Source organism: Durotheca rogersii (assembly GCF_024521655.1).
Source record: "Durotheca rogersii strain YMJ 92031201 chromosome Unknown GGS23scaffold_7, whole genome shotgun sequence".
NCBI classification, from domain to species: Eukaryota; Fungi; Ascomycota; class Sordariomycetes; order Xylariales; family Xylariaceae; genus Durotheca; species Durotheca rogersii.
This window is the reverse complement of record NW_026251238.1, coordinates 1,734,441-1,754,288: the sequence shown is the minus strand read 5'-3', so window position 1 is coordinate 1,754,288 and position 19,848 is coordinate 1,734,441.

Here is a 19,848-nt window from a genome sequence, read left to right as displayed (position 1 = left end):
GCCATTAGAAAGATAGATTTTAAGACGATTATTAAGTTCTTTTAGGAGTAAATATTCCTATAGTACGGCGTACCCTTAGTAATTAAGTATAATAGTAGTTCCGAAAATAAAAAGGAGGTCCGTAAAGTAATAAAGCTAGTCGGTATTAAAGTTAAAGTCGGTATTACTTATTTCCCGTAATCCTAGGGTATAATCGAGGTTAGGTATAAAGTAATTCGCGGAGGCTTTATAAAAGGTATAAACGGTAGCGATCGGGGGTAGACGAACTTATTAGGGGTAATTATATAGGTAGATAAGACCTCGACGCGTTTATACGGAATATCGTTATACGAATTAATATATAGGCGTAAGGTTATTATCCCGATAGAAACCGTTATCCTAACCTAGCGTATTATAAATTAAAAGAATATCCCGGACCGAGAATCGCTTTTAGTTATACGCGTACGATTAATCGAAAGACGCTAGGAAGATATATTAACCGTAGCTAAAGTTTTAGCGATTAAATATAAGAAAGCTACCCGGTATTAGGACGAAAAGAACGCTTACCGAATACGAAAAGAGCCTCTGAAAACCGACGACTTCGTGCTATTATACGATACGCTACGATATATAGATAAGTCGATAGCCGTAAAACTAAAGTACTACTAGAAGGAACCGTACCTAATCGCTAAAAATCTAGGCTATAGTCGTTATAAGCTTAAAGAACCGGATAGAGTTACGTTATTATATCTAATTTTAAGCTATAGATTACGGAAATTTATCTAAGATATTAACGGGTTTTAGGAACTAAAGAACCCGGAGGAAAACGAATAAATTATACGCTTATTACCGATTAAATATAAGGACTAGGAATCGACGATTATTAACGATTCCTAAGCTAAAGGAGGCTTAGAGCTTATGTCCTCGGTAATCGACGACGAAAAAAAAGAATAGTTAGCCCCGAACGATAAGGTACGAATTATAGTAGAAATACTAAATAAGAAGCTTAAAGGATACGAAGTTATACCTAACGATAAACCCGGACCGAGAAGATCGACCCGATTTAATAAATAACCCTCTTATTATAATACGATAAAACTACGGTACCTTAAAATAACCTACCTATATCGATTAAAGAGTAATAAAGCCTAGGAACTTAATATATAGTCGCTTTCTTAAGTAAGGAAGGAAAGAAGTTATCCCTATATAGTTATTAAACCGATAGCCTATATACGAAATTAATACCTTAAATTATAATATTAATAGATACGTCCTTCCCTATCTTTTACCTTAAAAGAAAGTATATTTCTATAGATTATTAACGCCGATTAACGCGTTCCTATACTTAGATAAGTTATCCTTTGCGTTTATCGTTAGGAATTCGGGATATTAATATCCTAGTGTTACGTAATTATTACATTTTAATATAGGTATATTTTAGTATTTAAAGGGAAAGTAAGGAAAGTAATTTATATTAATAAAAGTAAAAGAAAAAGGAAAGGAAAGGAATACGCGTTTAAAAATAAGCTAGAAGTAACGTATATCCGCCGATTAGTATCTCTTTTTTCCTCTTTATCTTTTTACTTTATCCTTTACTTATTAGTTATTAAGAAAACTAAAAACTTACTTACTTCCCGACCCCCGGAAAGTAGCGATCTTTAAGTTTATTATAAATAATAACTCCTTTTTCGTTACTTATATTATAAGCGGGTATACGGCTTAGCTTAGATCTTTTATTAAAAGGGAATTACGATTTATCCTCGCCCGTAGGTAGGTAAACCGCTCGTTCCGGAATTTATAACGTATCCCGTTAATAAAGAAGAGGTAAATACCGTAAAAGTACTTAAAGATACGATCGGGGGCTAGCGATCGATAGGAAAAGAAGGGCTATATACCTACGTATTTAGCGGTATCGGAAGAGACGAGCCGGCGTTCGTAATATTAATAGGATACTTCGTTAGGTACCTTATATTATTAAACGAATAAGCTAGCGACGTAACGAGGATTTATCGTTAACCGACGGAAATATTCGCTAACCGGGCCCTTATTATTAATCTTTATAAATAACGTCCGGCGGCGAAAGGATTAAACGTAACGGGCGAGGGATATAGCGTAGCTTTAAAGGTAGGTAATCTCTTAAAAGTCCTTACTTATAATTTCCTATGCGATATACCGGCCGGCCGCCGGCTTATCTAAAAAATAGAACCGGACGTTACGAATTATCTTACTATTAGTTAGTATAACTTTCGATTAATAAATCCTATTAATATTAAGAGTTATATATTTAACGCTATTAGTTTATTACCCGAATTCCTTCGATGCCTCGGAGCTACCGGCCGATGATTACTTTCGGGCTTTGGTTTAACGGGCGAGAGTACGGGGCGTACGGTACTTACTAGGGCTTAGGGATTAGCCGATTAGCGTTCCGGAATTCCTCGGTAGAAAGTAAACGGCGGAAGGATTCGTCGGGCTATTTATTTATTAGGTTTACCGGCAGCGGTATTAACTTAGTCCGTTAATACGTTACGGCCTTCTTCTTATCCTCCTTAGCCTTTTTAAACGCTCCGGTAATCTCTTCGTCGGTAATTCCCGTAGCCTTTAATTACTCGAATAGCTTAAGGACGGACGCCCGGTTTAGTTTAAGGAGTTACTTCTAGATGGTAGGGTTTATTATATATATATATATATAAGAAAGAAAGATAGGAACGACGAAATTATAAATCTAGAATTAAGAAAAATCGAAAAACGAATTAAAACGAAGATAAAGGACTTAAGGAATAAAAGAAAGGAAGTAGATCGGAACCGTAGAATAGCGAGAAATAAGAGGGAAGGTTAGACGAAAACGAGAGAGTCGAATACGTTACTTAGGTCGTAAGTACCGTACTTAGGAAAGTTTCGATAATACCTACCTTAGTTTACGTTTAATTACGAGTCTACGAACGTACGTATTTATTACTTTATTAAAAGTATATAATAGGAAGTTATAAGCTAACGCGTTTCTTATTATAGCTTTATACGTACGCGGGGAAACGCGCTTTTTTAAAGCGTTAGCCGTAAAGGTATATCTAATTATATCGTTAATACGTTTCCTTTCCTTCCTTTCTTTTTCCTCTTTAAGTATTTTATTTCGAAATCCCCCTCCCTTATAATTATTATATTCCTATTAATCTTTAGCCTACCTTTCTTATTATTAATTTAAATTCTTATTTTTACCTTTAATTTATTATCTTTTCTTTTCCTCTTTTTAATTCTTTTTTTTATTTTTATTATATCTTTCCCCCGCTCCGCCGGAATCCCCCTTTCCTTTTCCCTTTCCTCCGTTTATAGAGACGTACGTCGCGCCGATTTAGCCGACTTAATTAAACTCCTACGGGAGATTTACGGTAATAAAGATAACTAAAGTAATATAGAGAAATATTAACTTAATATTCTAGATAATTACGATTCGGGGAAGGGTTCGATCGAATTAGGATCCGATATAACCTAGGCCTTCCGGCTATCCGTTAATCGATTCCAAATTATAGATTAATAGCTATAAGAATAAACGAAGGTAGCCTTAGTTAATTCTTTCGTTTACGTCGCCCGTTACGACTACCTTATTAACGAAGATATCCGCGTTTTTTATACTATAACTAGCTACGATCTTAAAGGCCGAAAGGCGGCCTTCGAAGTAAACCCGTATTAAACGATAGGCTATCGATCGGTAGAATCGTTTAACTTCTTAATCCGTTAATACTTCTTCGATAACCCTACCTTTACTTTAGTTTTTACGATTTATACGGATCTAATAGACCTCGAACGAGTTATTACCGACCCTTTAAAGTTTTCTTAAGCCTATTTCGCCGTAGTATTATACCTTCCTAAGCCCCGAAGATTATTTAGCTTTAATATAATTAGAAACGGCGCCTTCGATCGGGCGGCGTACGCGTTCGGTTAACTACGGTAGGTATGAGAAGACGGTAATCTCGAGCTTAATATAATCCCTTAGTTTACTTATTACGTCGCGTTAATAGATTAATAAAATAGCTTTAGTTACGGTTTTTAGAGCGGTATTTTACCGTATCTTATCTTTAAACGACCGATCGAGGTCGCGCGTTAGGCCTAAGAAAATAAAGGCCTCGATTTCCTTAATATTATAAAAGAATACGCCGAGGTAGTAAAGTAATTTTATAGCGTTCGGGTTTTAAAGGAAGGGGTTAGTATCGTTAAGCGTTTCCGATAAGCCGTAGATTATTAAAAGTAAATCGACCTTATTAACGCTATAGCCTCGGCGTAAAATACGCCGATCGGTAAGCCCCTTAGCCGTAAATCCTTCGTCCGGTTTATCGCGTAAGCCGAAGTCCGCCGTTTCTTTATAGCCTTAATACCTAACCTTCCTTACTTCTTCGTATTAACGGACGTAGACCTTTATTATAATAACCTCGTTAAGGTTATAACGCGTCCCTTTCCTTTTCCCGGATTAGAAAGGATTAAGGCCTTTTAATCAGGGGAGACTTTTATACCGTATAGGTAAAGGGAAGATACCTAATTAATCCTCGGGACGCGCCCGCTTCCTTATTATTCCCTTAATTAAGAGGGCTAGGACGAAACTAAGAAAAAGGTAGCCGAAATAAAGAAGGGAAACGCCGATCGGGTTAGATCGGCGAAGGTAAACCGGGCTAAGTTAGCCGTAAAGTAATAAAGGGGCCCCCTTATAATATTAAACGAGAAATTAAAGGCGCGGCCGTAATAATTAAATAATAGCCGAAGGAATGGAATTTCGCGGTAGTTTTTAAGGAGAGATATTAATCGGGATATACCGTATTACCCTTTTTAGTTTAATTATTCCTTACGGTATAATTAAATTAAAGAGGCTATAATAATATAATAAGATATATCCTCTTGATATATTACGTAATACGTTACGATAGGCCTTATACTTATATAGAATAACCATAGCTCCCGTAAGTACGGGATATACTATGTTTATTATTTAGTTTATTACCTAGCTAAATTATTATCTTTATTATTTTTACCTTAATTAAAGATTCGTTTTTATCATTAGATTCGTCGTTCTTCGATTAATATATTTATTTTAGTTATAAACGCTTAAGTTACTTCGTCGTACCGCTATAGCCGAATAAGTAACTTTTACGTTTTACCCCTTTTCTCCCCTTACCTCTTATACCTTCGGGCTAGCGACTATTATATCTTTACGATTAAGGGGCATAGCTAAGATACGATAACTACATTAGATTTCTTGCCTTTCGATTAGTATAGCGATATTAATTTCATTTATCTTAGACTATCGTACGTACCGTAGTCTTCGATAGAGTATACTTTCGAGTGAACCTATCCGGGTCTCTAGTATCGCGTACGCTCTGCTCCTCCTTAATAATTATAATAGTAATAAGTAGGTGGTAGGGTGGGTAACTGACTGCAGCCGTGCTTAATCCTGAACCTGATTCCTAATCAATCCCGAACCTATTCAATCGCTACTAACTAGGAGCTAAGCTAGTTTAATCAACGATTAATAGGAAATAGGAAAGATCTAATAATAAGAATAACTAGGCTGGCGGAGCTATAACCTATAAACTAACCTAATTAACCTATTCCTAATCAACCCTAATTAACTAGGAGCGAGCCAGGTTCATTAGAGCTACTAAGAAACAATAAGGATCAATCGGAAAATAGGAACTATAACGGGTAGGTAAAATAAGCGTAGCTTCCGTAAGAAACGAAAGAAACAATCCCATACGATATAACGTAATCCCGTCCTTCTCGTTTATAACTATTACCGATCCTTTTAACTAATCCTAATCCTATAAACTAACTAATATATCCTGTTTAATGCCCGTTTCTATGACTCGTTTCTGGTAACCGTTTCTATATTCGTCCGGTAGTATCTACCGGGCTTCCCTTAACCCTCGATCCCTCCCCTATACGTAATTCTAGGGGCTCTCTAGGCTCTTCCTACCAACCATATATCGGTAAGGGCGACAAGAGGGGTCTCTGAGTAATACTGTAACTATTCTCAACTATAACTTATAACTATTTTTTTTTTTTTCCTAGGCTTTCTTATTTAATATCCTATTTAATTCGTTCGTTTCGGTATCGTTTATAGGTCTCTCGCGCTGATCGGTAGGTTCCCCGATTAGGTTCGTAGGTATAAGGTATATCGGTATCTTCTTATAGTAATTAAGGGCATCGTAGCACCTATCGGTTAGGGAGGCAAGGAGAGACCTCCCTAGGTACCGTAACTAGCTGGCAGGGATAAAACAAGGGTAATCGGAGCTATCGGTAAGCCTCTTATAATTAAAATAGACCGATCGGTAAAAGAACGGATGCCTTTAAGCGCGTGCGGGTATGTAAAAGGGGGGGGTAGCGGTAACGGAGTCAGATTAACTAAGAAAACGGCCATCTAGGCACTAAAAAAAACGAAGGCGAAACCGGGTAAAAACGGGCATAGCTCCTTCAAAAGAGATAACTAAGAAACGAGGATAAGATAGATCCACTAATCGGCGAACGAGCTTTCAGGTAAACTGATCAAAAGCTAATGAGAGGGCGTAGTTATTAATGGTCGCTATGGTTGTCTACCCTCCCTATTAATCCAGTTACCTAAAAAGGCTTAATCCGAAAGCCACGAAAATAACTCCTAATTAACTAAAAAACAGGGAATCTCCTAATCGTCGTATCCTAAACCTATTAACTATAAAAACGGTCGCAAAAGGTCACTCCTAAGATGAGGTGAGGTTCGAGCTACTGGGTGGTCGCTACTGAACAGGAGCAGCGTAGGCACGCTATAATGGAGGCACGAAACAAGGACTGCCCAACTACCAATAACTAGCCTAGTGCCGATCAACCAAGATCACAGCTGTAAACGGCTGTAATCGGTTGATCGGCCAGCTGAAAACGGCAGCTGGGAAAGGAGACTGGAAAGGTAAAGACGAGGATGGCTAGAAAGGCATGGTAAAAGGAGTGAATAGCTGTAGGTCGTGATATCTATAGGTCTAAGTCTGACTAATGAAAATATAAGTGCGCGACCCATATAAATACACATCGAAAAGGCTACGTGGCCTAGATCCACCGCACTACTACAGTAAGGACTTTTAAGAAGTTACCTACCTTTAGAGCTATATTATATTCCTCGTTCGTTACGTTTAATTCTTTCGCCGCCGGACGTTATTTATAAAAATTAATAATAAGGAGCTAGTTAGCGAATATTTCCGTCGATTAACGACGGACCTTCGTTACGTCGTTAGTTTATTCGTTTAATAATATAAGGTACTTAACGAAGTACCCTATTAGTATTACGAGCGCTAGCTCGCTTCTTCCGATACCGTTAAGTACGCAGATATATAACCCTTCTTTTCTTACCGATCGTTAGCCCTCGATCGTATCTTCGGATATTCCTACGGCGTCTGCCTCTTTTTTATTAACGGAATACGTTACGAATTTCCTAACGAGCGGTTTACCTACCTACGGGCGAGAATAAATCGTAATTCCCTTTTAATAGAGGATCTAAGCTAAGCCGTATACCTACTTATAATACGGATAACGGAGGAAGAGTTATTATTTATAATAAACTCGAAGATCGCTACTTTTCGGGGGTCGGGAAGTAAGTAAGTTTTTGATTTTCTTAATAACTAATAAGTAAAGGATAGGATAAGAAGGTAAAAAGGAAAAGAGAGGTATTAATCGGCGGATATACGTTACTTCTAGCTTATTTTTAGACGCGTATTCCTTTTCTTTCCTTTTTCTTTTGCTTTTATTAATATGAATTACTTTCCTTGCTTTCCCTTTAAATATTAAAATATGCCTATATTAAAATGTAATAGTTACGTAATATTAGGATATTAGTATTCCGGATTTCTAACGATAAACGTAAAAGATAACTTATCTAAGTATAAAAACGCGTTAATCGGCGTTAATAATCTATAGAAATATACTTTCTTTTAAGGTAAGAGATAAGGAAGGGCGTATTTATTAATATTATAATTTAAGGTATTAATTTCGTATATAAGCTATCGGTTTAATAACCATATAGGAATAACTTCTTTCCTCCCTTACTTAAGAAAGCGATTATATATTAAGCTCCTAGGCTTTATTACTTTTCGATCGGTATAGGTAGGTTATTTTAGGGTATTATAGCCTTATCGTATTATAATAAGAGGATTATTTATTAAGTCGGGTCGATCTTCTTAGTCTGGGTTTATCGTTAGGTATAACTTCGTATCCTTTAAGCTTTTTATTTAATATTTCTACTATAATTCGTACCTTATCGTTCGGGGCTAACCATTCTTCTTCTTTATCGTCGATTACCGAGGGTATAAGCTCTAGGCCTCCTTTAGCTTAAGGGTCGTTAGTAATCGTCGATTCCTAGTCCTGATATTTAATCGGTAGTAGGCGTATAATTTATTCGTCTTCTTCCGGATTCTTTAGTTCTTAAAACCCGTTAATATCTTAGATAAATTTCCGTAATCTATAGCCTAAAACTAGGTATAATAACGTAACTTTATCCGGTTCTTTAAGCTTATAACGACTATAGCTTAGATTTTCAGCGATTAAGTACGGTTCCTTCTAGTAATACTTTAGTTTTACGGCTATCGACTTATTTATATATCGTAGCGTATCGTATAATAGTACGAGGTCGTCGGCTTTTAAGGGCTTTTTTCGTATCCGGTAAGCGTTCTTTTCGTCCTAGTACCGGGTAGCTTCCTTATATTTAGTCGCTAAAACCTTAGCTACGGTTAATATATCTTTCTAGCGTCTTTTAATTAATCGTATGCGTATAGCTAAAAGCGATTCTCGGTTTAAGATATTCTTTTAATTTATAATACGCTAGATTAAAATAACGGTTTCTATCGGGATAATAGCCTTACGCTTATATATTAATTCGTATAACGACATTCCGTATAAGCGTATCGAGGTTTTATTTACTTATATAATTACCCTTAATAGGTTTATTTATTCCCGATCGCTACCGTTTATACCTTTTATAAGGCCTTCGCGAATTACTTTATACCTAACCTCGATTATATCTTAGGATTACGGAAAATAAGCAGTACCGACTTTAACTCTAATACCGACTAACTTTATTACTTTACGGACCTTTTTTTTATTCTTAGAATTACTATTATACTTAATTACTAGGGGTACGCCGTACTATAAGAATATCTACTCCTAAAGGAACTTAGCGATCGTTTTAGAATCTATCTTTTTAATAACTCGGGCTTCGAGAAAACCGGATAATTCGTTTCGTATTTCGATTATTACGATAAATCCGTTATTTATTAGTATATATTATACGTTTATTACCGAGTAGGTAAGAACGTTAACTAGCTCGTTATATAAAGCGGGATCGACTTTCCGGGTATTATTTCCTTTTTAGTATCTAAGATACGATTTAACCTTTCGGGCGACGTATTCGAATATATCGCGCTAGTAATATAGTTTAATTATCCGATCGTAGGTCGAAGTATATTCCTTATAGCCGAAATCCTCGTAATAATCCTTAACTATAGCTTTACGTAGTTTCTCCTAGTCGATAATTCGTCGTATGCTCTTATATTTCTCGGGCTTCCTCTATAGGATACCTTCCGAAACGACGTATTTAAGCGCTTCCTTCTTAAACCGGATCTATCGCTTTTAATACCCTATTAATCGGTTATTTCTTAATCGGCTAGGTAATTAAAATCGCGTAAGAAACGTTACTATTTCCTACGACTTTATCGATTATTCTTCCGGCGGTTATAACGATAGGGCTTTATCGTTAGATTATTCGACGACGTTAAGTAATACGACTATATTTACGTATATTATATTAAGCTATATATTAATAAAGTCATTTATATCGCTTTCCTATTAATCGTCGTCGTCGTCGTTTAAGTCGTTAGATTTACGTAAGAAACCGTTCGTAGCGGAATATCTCTTACCGGATATATACTAAATATCGAAGCTAAATATCTTAATATAAGCTATTTACTTAATAAGGATAACGCCCGGGAAACTAAAGAATCCGTTATTAAGCTAAGCGATTAATACTTTAGCGTCGGTTTTAAATACGAAGTAAATACCGTAAAGGTAGTTTCGAAGCCGTCGTAAGGACTTAACGACTTTTAGATACTCTCGTTTCGTAGCGTCGTAATTTAATTCCGCCCTTCTTTAGATCCTTAACTCGTATCTCGAAGATCTAAAGTTACCTTTATCGTTATCCTAACTTAATACGTAGCCTTAACCGTTTTTTAATACGTCGACTTTTACTCGGATTAATTATTCGATAATATAGTTTAAAATAATTAATACCGGTACGTTAATAAGAGTAATCTTAAGCGAATCTATAACATATTATTAATCGATACCTTAAATAAAGTATACTTCCTTACGTATTAATACTAAGAGGAATTTAACGATTATAATATAGTAATCGATTTATATTTTAAAGAAAACCGTAATACCGATAAAAGACCTTACTTCGTTTATATTCTTATATAACTTCTACTTTAAGATCTTAATTTTTTTCGCTTCCGAGGGCTTCCTATCGTTTATACCGTATAAATATCCGACGATTATCGTATTACTTTTATACTAAGTAGATTTAATAGCGCTAGTAGTAGTACCGGTTAATTCGAAGTTTAGGAAGACGGCGTCGATATTCTCTAAGTACTTTAAGATAAAGCGTCGTATTCCCGGAAAAGCCTCTTAGTTATCGTATCTCGATATTAGCCCTTTAATACTAACGTCGTCGAAGAAAGGCTCGTACTTAATAGGAACTAAATCGTAAAGAATTCGTATAACGGCTCGGAAAAAAGCGGTAACTAAGTTCGTCGCGTCTTATAATAAAGTCGTTATACGTAAAAGGCTAATAAGAATAACGAACGTAGTTAGGTTACGGTTCGTTTCCGCTAGCGTTACTTAATCGTACCTAAAGAAAAAGTCGACGACTATAAGAATTAAATATATAACGAATTCTTAGGTAAAGGAGTTTTTATTTCGGGATAGGAAGGCGTCGCGAATAATCTAGGCGTTAAGTTTTATCGCAGAGTTAATAAGTCGTAAACTACTATCTTTTTTCTCGACTACGAATTACGTATTTCGATAAGGACCGTAACTTTCTTCTAGAATTCCGTTCTTTAGTCGTATACGTAAGACTTCGATTATTCGTTTCTTAAGGAGTATTAAGATCGGGATATCCTTAACCTATTAAGCGTTATATAGTACCGTCCTAATCTTATAATCGGGGTAAACCTTAGGTCGGATTTTCCCGATTTTAAAGAAATCCTAAGCTAAGGCTATCTCTCTTCGGTATAGGATTTTAATTAGTACGTCTTTCTCCTAATCGGTTAATTCCGTATCTAATAAACCTACTTTAATAGCGTTAAGTCTTTCCGTTATTAATCTAATACCTTAAGGGTTATTAACGAATCTTAATATAATATTCTTATAGGGTTTATCGCGTTATAATATATCTAATAGCTCGTACTTTAACTTAACCTTCCTTATTACCTAATCCTTTTAATCGAATATTCCTAGCGGTATTTAGCCGTTTAACGGTATATTATCTACGGGCTAAACTTTACGCGACTTAGGCTTATATATAGTATTAATTAAAAACGTACGTTTAACTTAGTAAGTTAATTCCGAAATAAGGGCTAGGTTTCGCTTATATTATTTCGACTCTTACGTCGTATATCGAATTACCTTCGTAACGGCTTTATTAAAGACGTAAAGGAATTCTTCGTCGCTTAATCTAGCGATCGCCTTATTTCCCTTATCTAGATTAAGTTCGAAGGCCGATAAATCCTTAGCTTCGGAGATAGGTATTACCTTTATATCGTCGTTATAAAAGCGGGTATAATTAATTTTAACTTAAAGACTAGCGTCGGTCTCTAAGTACTCGGCTAGGAACGCGTTTTTAGGCTTATATACGTTATTAAAGCGGCCTAGGGTATTAATAGTATCTAGTTTTCCTAATCGCCGAGTATAAGGCTTAGTAGCGTATCGCTTTTTAAGTTAATAACGAAAGGGATTATTATCCGGGCCGAGCTAAAGTTAACGGTTCTTATAAAGGTACTTCCGTCGAATTCGAGTTTTATACGGGACTAGAAAATAAAGTTTATATTAAGTAATAAGAAGTAATTAACGAACCTATCTTTAACGACGTAAATCGGTAAACGAAAGTAATAATCGGTAAGCTAAATAGAACCGTCGATTATTCCTATATATAAGGTCTTTATAGAGGATCTAAAACCTCGCTATATCGCCTTAATACCGGTTATAAGAAGACGCTACTTCTTTACGTAGCTTTCTACGATTATATTAAATTACGTCCCTATATCGATTACCGTTAATACGAGAGCTTCGTTTCCGTTAGGTCCTACGTTAATTACTAACTTAGGGAAAGGCCGGATATAGTTTTTAATATCCTTCGCAATAATAAAATTTACCGCTATCTTACTCGAAAGGTTAGTAAACGAGGCGGTAATTTACGGTACGCTAGATATTTTAACGCTTTTTTCCCGATCCTTTTATACTTATTCCTTTATAATCTTAATAACCTTAAGCTAACCTTCGTTAATCTCTATAGCGCGTATCGTAAGGTACTTAACTACCTATTCCGAAAACCCGGGTATAAACTTAATTAAATCGTTCTACGAAACTTCGAAGCGTTTCTTATTATTCTTATTAATCTTATCTAATTAAAACTCTCTTAATAATTCGTTAATAGTCTTCGCCTTTTTAGCTTAATCGTTTATATTCGAAGTAGCGTTTTTACCGGCTTTAATCGGTTTACGCCTAGGTTATAACGATAGAACTTCTATATCCTCTTAATTAAGTACTTCTCTTTCGATATATTCGCCGTTAGGACCTTTAGCTCGCTTAATTACGTTAACTTCGACTAGGTTCGTTTTAATAATACTCTTATAATAATAGATACCTTTGTCGTTAATAAGGCCCTTCGTTTAATTATAACCTAAGATCTTAGTCTCGTATAATTCGTAGTTATATTTACGTTCGATTATTTAAATAACGTTAATTTCCGATATAGCTCTTAGTATCTTTTCTTACTTTAGTATTACTTCTTCGTTCTTAAAGTATCGTAGGTCGAGGGGTATAAGCTTTAACTTCTTAGCTAAGTAATAATATGCTATCCTACGTACCTATTCTAAAGATTCCTTACTCTAATATACGTAGAATAAGATATAATAAGCGATCGGTTCTCCTTTACGCTTAGCTTAGGTAATAATCGATCCTAGGATTAATATTAACTCTAGCTTATCCGGGTTTCCGTTTTCGAGGTAATATAATCGCTTACTATTCCTATAATAGAACCGATTCTAGGTTATATTTATTAATAGTAGGTAACGGCTATAATTATAAAGCCGATCGAAAGTATTATAAAACTAATATTCGAATTCCTTATAATTATTCGTTTAAGTTAATAAAATCTTATTACGTATGCTTCGGTAGTCTAGCATGGTACTACGTTTAGAGCTTATTAGGGTCTTTCCGTTAGTTTATAGGTTATAAAGACTTAGGTTCCGAACCGCGTTTACTAGGAACGGATTTTCCTATTAATATTATTAATCGGCGTCGTACGTACCCTTAGAGTTATAAGAGCTACTCTCTTAACGGTAGTTCTATAAAGTTATTTTTATTTCTAAAGCGTTAAGTCGATCGTAAAAGGCTTATATACTAGCTTTTTAATTAATACTTAGGTAGCCGTAAGAGGGTCTAAGTTACGAGGGAGGCGGTAATAAAGGCATCTAGAGGCTAGGAGTCGTTAATCGTTAAATTATTTATATTATAGGCTTCTCGGGTTCTTCGAAAGTTACCGTTTTTTATTATCGTCGTTCTTCGGCTTAGGCCTTATCGGTAATTTATACTACTATACGACGTTCCGCTTACTTATAAAGCTAGGTATAAAGAATCCGGTAGTCGACATTTCCGATCTTATTATAGTTATAGTCTTCCGTTTTATAGAACTTTATAATTAGGAATACCCGGAGTTTATCGGTTAGGTATCTTACTTTCTAAGGAAGCTTTCCGTTATCGTTTACGAGCTTAGAAAGGCGTTTATAGTTTATAAGATACGTAAAGATCGCCTTAGGATCGCTAATTACGTTACTTCGTTCTAGCTATACGAATTTACGTTTAACGTTAGCTTAACCTAGTTTATCGGTAATCTTAAAACGGTACTTTAAGGCTATAACGATAACTCTTTAGATCGTTTAATCCTTCGTAACGTTATTAATACGCTTCCTAATAGTCTTAGTCGTAATTTATTCGCCGATCTCCTTAATCTTATCGTCGTTACTTATACGGTAACGGTTAAATAATCGATCTACCCTCTTTAGTTATTAGGTTATATTATATTTATTAAACTTAAGCCTAAGGTAATCGGTAAGGTTAGGAAATCTAATAGCTAGTATTACGATAATCGGGGTAGCTACCGGCATATTCTAGCTACTAAAGGCCCCGTTATTATTATTTTAAAATAATACTATAAGGATTAGCGGGATAAGTATAAAGCCGCGGTTAAGGGATAGCTAAGTAGGAGTTTTATCGTCGTTCTCCTTCTCTTCGGGCGGATATAGGAACGGAGAACTAGTATCGACTCTTAAGGTCTTTACTAATAATTTAGTCTTTATTACTTCGGGTCTTAACGACGATTTATTTCGTTTCCTAGCTATAGATTCCGTTTAATCTAACGATACGAGGTATAAAGTAAAAAGGGGAATAATAAGGATCTTATTATCTAATATAAGGGTAAAGGTATAATAACTATTATCTATATTCTAATACTTTTCCTTTAGTATAAATATATTACTATTTATTATATTATTTCGATCGATAGGATCCGGGTATTATACGAGCTTATTTAATCGGCTAACGCCTAATTAAAGTACGATACGTATTCCTTAGATTAATAATTTAATTATTATAAATAAATCGACGATAATCCCTCCTATTAAGGTCTAAAACTCTTAACGTATAACCTTCGTTAAGGTAATACGTATAGGGGATAAATCCCGAGTAAAGAATCGCGCTAGATACGATACCGGTTATAGTTATAAGCCGGTCTCGATCTAACGGGAGCTATTTAATAATATTAACGGTATTATCGCTAAACGCCGTTTTACGCCTATATTAATACTTCTCGCTATATTAGTTATTAATTAGTAATATAAAGCTAACCTATATATAGGTATACTTATTAGCTCGACTTTAGTTCCGTTTCCTTAATCCTTTATATCTACGTAGTCTTATTAATATTAATTCCTAGTTCTTTTTAAAACTATTAGTTACTAATAATTATTAATTTATTAATTCCTATTTATATTATTAATATAAATATCTATATTATATCGTATATTATATCGTCGAATCGCTACGCTTAGGTATTCTAAAATGCCTTTAGCATAATAAGTTATTAATATTTATATATTTAATTTATATCGATTAATAAGTTTAGAGGAAAAAAGAAGCTATCGTAAGGTCGGCTAAGGCATAATCGTTATTAGCCTTTATCCGTCCTTAGTATTAATAAAGAAGTAGCGGGTCGTATAGGTTATCGTAATTTATATTAAAGCGTTCGTACGTCCTTTATATAGTAGGTAGGTAACTATAAGGGGGCTGCTTTAATCGTTAAAAGCGTTATTTATTCGCGTAAGATATACTATACTACTAGTAGTTCGAGGAAGCGGTTAATATCGAGGGCTAAGTATTATCCCTAGTAGCGGTAGCATTACGACGATAGTTTCCTAGGCTTACGGATTCCTTCGTATAGGTAGGTAAATAACGATACGAAGGATGTCCTAATCGGTATAAACGCGGTTTAATCGTCGTATTATATCGTAATATCGATAGCTTAATAACGTTATAAGTATTAAAGGCTAGGTATTATCTTAATAATAATAATATCGTTATAAAAGTTCCCGGGCTTATACGTACCTTCCTATAGTAGATAAATAACCATAAGGCGGGATACTTTATTTAACGTAAAACGTAGGTTACTTCGTAGGTTAAATAACGGCGCCGACGGCGATCGGTATCCTTTAAATCCTAATAGCGTAATAAAAACTCCGTAAACTAAAGGTTAAGGGGTCGAAAAAGTTATAAGGTAGTCGCTATTAAAAAGGAGCAAAGCGTACGCGATATTAAAGACCTAGATAAGTTTACTTAAAAGTATACTCTATCGAAGATTATAATACGTACGATAGTTTAAGATAAGTAAAACTAATATCGCTATATTAATCGAAAGGTAAGGAATCTAATATAGTTATCGTATCTTAGCTATGCCCCTTAGTCGTAAAGATATAATAATCGCTAGCCCGAAGGCATAAGAGGTAAAGAAAGAAAAGAAATAAAACGCAAAAGTTACTTATTCGGCTATAGCGGTACGACGGAGTAACTTAAGCGCCTATAACTAAAATAAATATACTAATCGGAGAACGACGAATCTAATAATAAAAACGAATCTTTAATTAATGTAAAAATAATAAAGATAGCAATCTAGCTAGGTAATAAACTCGATAATAAGTATAGTATATCCCGTACTTACGGGAGCTATAGTTACTCTATATAGGCATAAGGCCTATCGTAGCGTATTACGTAATGCATTAAGAGGGCATGGTTTTACCGCACCACTATAATACTTAGGCTTATTAACCGCCGTTTATGATAGATATTTCCGCGTAGTTCGCAGGTTTTTAATAGCGTAAATATAATCTTAATCGGCGACTTCTTTTAGTTACCCCTAATGTTATTAAAGCCTATTTATACTTTTAATTCGACGTATCTTTCGGTAAACGAATTCGTCGGTTATAATACGTATAAAGCTTTTTCTAAGTCGGTATTTCTATCGGTAGTTTAGCGCTAGGTAAGCGAGGACTAAGCGCCTTTTCGAAAAGCGCTAAACGAATTACGCTTAGCGTAAGTCTCCGCCGAGTCGTTCTAGCTCCTATTTACGAGAATACCCGCGGTACTAACTAAATAAAATCGTTTCGGCTTTAAAGAAACGGTACGTATATACTCTACGCGTAAAGAAATACTTTAGTATAATTTTAATTATTTCGTAACGCTTAATTCGTTAGTTATTTAAACGTACGTTATTTATTACGGCCGAGGAACGTTAAACGCGCCTAACGACTTAGCCGGTAACCTCTCTTTTAAGCTATTACTTTATATAAGCGCTCGAGTAATATTATTACGTAATATCTCTTCCGAAATACGGCTTATAAATAACTCCTAAGGCTTTATTTACGATATAAGTTAAACGTAAGGCGCTAATCCTAAACGCGAGCCGCTAATAATAGTTATAATAGCTTTCGACGATTACGACGGGCCCGGGTTTAAAGATACTTAAGGAAATAAGCTACGCGATTCTCGAGGGAAAAAGGTAGTACTAATATTACGCGAGCGCTAGGAGTTCGATTATAAAAGTATCTCCTATATACGAAAATAATTCCCCTTAATTATCTTATACGTAATAACCGTTTATAAAGCGTAAGGTATTATTATTCTTTACGCTATCGTTAGAATTATAAAGAAGGAATTCGCGTTAGGGTTAAATTACGTCGCCTACTTTAAGGTTATCTTGTTATAAGGCCTAATATTCGACGAGCCGTTTCATAGGAATACGGTATATAAGGAGCTAATAAATAGTAAATTTCTTTTTACGTTCGTTAATATTTAAGCTAATATATATTTCGTAGGTATAAAAGCTAAACTAAAAGATAAAGATCTTCGTTTACGTATATAGTTATTTACTTAACCTCTATACTTACTACGATACCCTTATAAATAACGTACTCTAGCGTTATAAATAACGAATAAAAGTAGCGTATATACGTTAATTCTATCGAGCGAGTATAGTTTATAATACTTTAATTAATCTCTATATAGTTAAACCGTATAAAAATAAAGAATACGGGTATAAAAATAACGTAAATATATCACTTTCTATATAGGAGTACGTTTTTCTTACTTTAATTACGGAGCGTCTCCTAAAATACGCCGCTCTTTTTTAACGTATAAAGATATCGCGACTTCCTTAATAACTAGCGCCGTACCTTCCTTTAATCGCGACTTCTTATAACGCTTCCTTATTTACGAAATAAAATAACTTATTTCCTATTATTAATTACTTTTACTATTTCCTTTCCTTTTTCCTTACGCCTCCTATCCCTCCTATAATTACGTAAGTTTAAACCTTCGTATATAGCTAATTAAGCTTAAAACGAACGCTAACGATATTTCGTAGTTTTTTATTTAATGAAATAAGATTAAAGTAGTTAAAAAAAGTAAGAAATTTAATACGCGCGCGATAGATTTAATTAATTAAAGTAGTATTTAGGATTTCGATTACCGAGCTTACTAACTTAGGCTTCGATTAACTATCGGTTAGCGACGCCCGCCGCGTAGTTAATACTAGTACTACGATAGGTAGTACTAACGGCCTAGCGGCCGCCGGCGGCGGTAGCGACCTTTCCCTCCTTAGTATACCTTATAAAGTAAGTTATGCTTTACGAACTTTATAGTATAAAAAAAAGTACGCGATTAAGTAATAATATACGTAGGCGTTAATTTTATTATATAGAATCTACCTATAAACCGAATCCGCTTCCTTATTAATAGCGACGACGACGACGACGACGGTAACGACGACGGTAACGACGACGGTAGCGACGACGACGGCGACGAGGAAAGAGCGTTACCTTATAAGGTATACTTTAAACGAATTAATCGATTATAAGCGAACGCTTACGTAAAAAAAACCGGTATATAAAATAACGTAAAAAACGCGGAAAGTTACGTATACGCGATAATTAATAAATATAAAAGATAATTACTACTATTATTATTATAAGAGCTATTACGCTTACGTTAAGGTATCCTAGGAAACCGAGCTAGAGCTCGCTAAATTTATGGAATTAAAAAAAGCTTTCGATTTTAAAAAAATTAATAAAAAGGTACGTTAATACGTAATAAAGTACGCTAGCGTAGAAATTCTAATTTAAAGTAAGCTTTTAATAAAGTTTATAAGAAAACTAGAAAGGTAGTCCGGAAGACGGAAAAGCGGGTTATAAAGTAATAAGGATTAGATATTAACGCTCTTTTTAGTAACGAATTATTACGAGAAATCCTACGTATATTACGAGAAAAAAATGTAGGTACGTAGAAAAAAGTAGAAAAGAAACGTAAAAAGAAGTAATAAAGATATAAGTTTAAGGGTTTCGTAGTTTTATTAGGTATAGCGTCCTTTTTTAATATAGAAATTACGTACCTACGTAATTTTAACTTTAAAAAAATTTTTCTATACTAGATTTCTTTTATGTTTTATTCTTCTTAAATTCGTTTTACTATATACGTTTTTTATCGTAAATAATATACGCTTTACTTAATATAATATACGTTAACGTAAAAATTTAAACTAGTTTCGAATTTATAAAAGATAGTTTCGTATGAACTATAAGTTTTCTATATATAATTTCTTACGTTTTCTAGGTTTTCTATAATAAATAAAGTTCGTAGCTCTAAAAATCGGTATTAAATAAACTAAGTATACTTTCTATATCTCTTTATCCTCCGGATAGGTTATTATTTTTAGCGTTTACGTTAAAAATAAGCCCGAATTATTCTACGAAGCAGAATAATTCGGGCCTTATTTTATAGGTACCTAGGTACCTGATGCCATAGAATTATGTACCTACCCCCGTGATGAGCTCCTTCTAACAGGTACCTAGGTACTACCTGAGGCTAGGTGCCTGGCGGTCGGATTCAGGGCTCATATGCTAGGACGCCGTGGCTTAGATGCCTCATCAGGTGCCAAGCTGTATCGTCACATACCTCTCGGACGAGGTACAACAGTCACATACCTTAGGTACC